Below are 2084 nucleotides of genomic sequence, written 5' to 3'. Positions count from 1 at the left end.
TGAACGAACTATTAGTTAATGGTCAGTTCTTCAGTAAGTCTTGATCAAATTTCAGAGGAGTAGTTACTGAGGAACTAATGAGGAACTAACTATTACTTAATCATTGCCTACCTTTTTTGTGTACCCTAAAGTAGAAAGAGACATCAAAATGAGTAGGTAATGATTCAGTACTCATTACCTACTCATTAGTTACTCTTTTTGTGTACCCTAAAGTAAAGTGAGACATCAAAATGAGTAGGTAATGAGTACTGAATCCAATCAGCACCTGAGGCCACTCTATGTAGGAGGGCAGTGCCCATCTTGTCGCCCTCTGACTCTTTGGCTCTGAGGCCCGCCCACTTCCTGGTCGCCTCACTTCCTCCTTCCCACCGTTGCTGGTGCAGGTAATGTGGCAGTAGCTGTCTTGCTTTGGTACCTGATTTCGCCTGATTCGGCACGTTATTATATTGGTCGCTATGTTTGGTTTCAGACGTCGGATTGTCGGACACCGTGCCGATGTAACCGCTCACGGGGAATCTCCGTTCCGGCGCACGTGGCTTATTGGCGGCCGCGGTTTGCAACCGCAGCCATCTGAGCGTGAAGCTCTCCTCTCCTCTCCCGCATGCGGTCTGACGCAGCCTGATCGGTATGTACAGTGCATGTCAACCTGTCTCTCTGCTCTCACCCTTAACATGTAGTTTGTCTTTTTATTTATGGCAGACACTGACAGGTGGGCCATGTGACGCTGCTGATTGTGAACCACTGCTGCTTTGCTTGGGTCTGCTTTGCTTTGCTCCTGTTTTGCTGTGCTTTGCTGCTGCTTTGCACTGATTTGTGTACACCGCCATTTGCCGTGCCTTGCCTCTGGGCGGTTACTTTCCTGCCTTGTTTCTGCCGGTGTCAACTATGCTGGCGTTGATGGGAAGCTCGTGCAGCTAAAATAAACGAACTGTATATGCTGACGTTCGCAGCCCATTTTCCTTGGGCCCATATTTTATGTGTGTGAGCTGCGGGGATAACTCCCTTATTTTCTCATTGTTGTTCATTGGCTTCCCATTTGCTCCTTTTGTCACCACTGGAGGTGCACTCAGTTGATTAGTTTCAATTATTTTTGTTTTGGTTATCTGATGTCATGTTAACTTTATTTTGATCAAGTGTTGTTTATATTCTGTTTGAATAATTCTGATTATTTTGTGTACATTGTTCTTGTTAAATTGTTTTGAAATATTTATGGCAGCTAAATTATTTTGTTAATTTGGTTAAGTTGCAACCTTGGTCGCTGCCCCTTTGTTAAAAGCTTTGTATTTATTTTTGTTTATTGGTGATTTGATTATTTGAGCTCACCCCAATAATTGTTTCCCCTCTCCTTTCAGGTGCTGGAAGCTTACGGTGATGGTCTTGGTGCCCTGGTGGTGGTGTCCCCTTTTGTGTGCTGTGCAACCCCCGGTTTTCATTTGGTTTCCCCGTTGTGTGTTTGCGTGTGTGAGTGACACGAGTGACTGGGGTGCTCCTTTTCCTGGGATTCCTCTCGCCTCCTCATTGCCCCATTCCCCTCCACTGGTAAGCTCCAGCCCTGTTAGTGTCCTCCCTTCCCTTCACATCCCTGTATGCATGATATTTTTATTAGGTATTTTTAATAACTTTTGTAATAAAGCATATTGTATTTTAACCAGAACCACGTCTCCCGCCTCAAGTAAAACTAACCTGTGTGCCTTGTATTGGTACTATAACTATTTCCTGGGTGAAATTCCCAGGGTGGCGTTGTCTGGCTTCCATTGGGTTGTTTATAAATCTAACCATTGTACCAACCCCACTCATACGTGTGTGCTGCCACATTCTGGCGTTGTCGGCAGGATTTACTTTGAGTGCGGAGACGTGTGTTCCATTTTTTTTTTTTTTTTTTTTTGGTTTTTCTTATTTCCCTCATTTGTACTGTGGCCCTTGGTAAAAACTGTATTAGGTGTTTCACATTTTGTCCAGAAGCAAAGCAGCAGTTGGCTTCGTGTGGACTATTTAGTCCTGGTGAGGATCCGAACTGTTTTCTCCCTGTTTCTCATTTTGCCCTGCTGCCCCATCATATTTGAACTTGTGTCTCCACTTTACTT

The 2084-nt window shown here is 44.5% G+C and overlaps 1 long non-coding RNA gene across 2 annotated transcripts; it reads left to right on the top strand.

Moving 5' to 3' along the window:
* Positions 1–323: 323 nt before the first annotated feature.
* On the top strand, positions 324–1579 carry LOC126406141 (uncharacterized). 2 transcript variants are annotated; one of them, XR_007571656.1, is made up of 3 exons: positions 324–383; positions 470–625; positions 1353–1579. It is a non-coding gene; the product is annotated as an uncharacterized LOC126406141 (long non-coding RNA). The 2 variants fall into 2 exon arrangements; XR_007571657.1 differs by lacking the exon at positions 1353–1579 and adding an exon at positions 700–815.
* Positions 1580–2084: the final 505 nt, after the last annotated feature.

This window comes from Epinephelus moara, chromosome 18 (genome assembly GCF_006386435.1).
Source record: "Epinephelus moara isolate mb chromosome 18, YSFRI_EMoa_1.0, whole genome shotgun sequence".
In the NCBI taxonomy this organism is placed as follows: domain Eukaryota; kingdom Metazoa; phylum Chordata; class Actinopteri; order Perciformes; family Serranidae; genus Epinephelus; species Epinephelus moara.
Note: the sequence above shows the minus strand (reverse complement) of the source record. Positions and strands in the feature narration are given on the sequence as shown.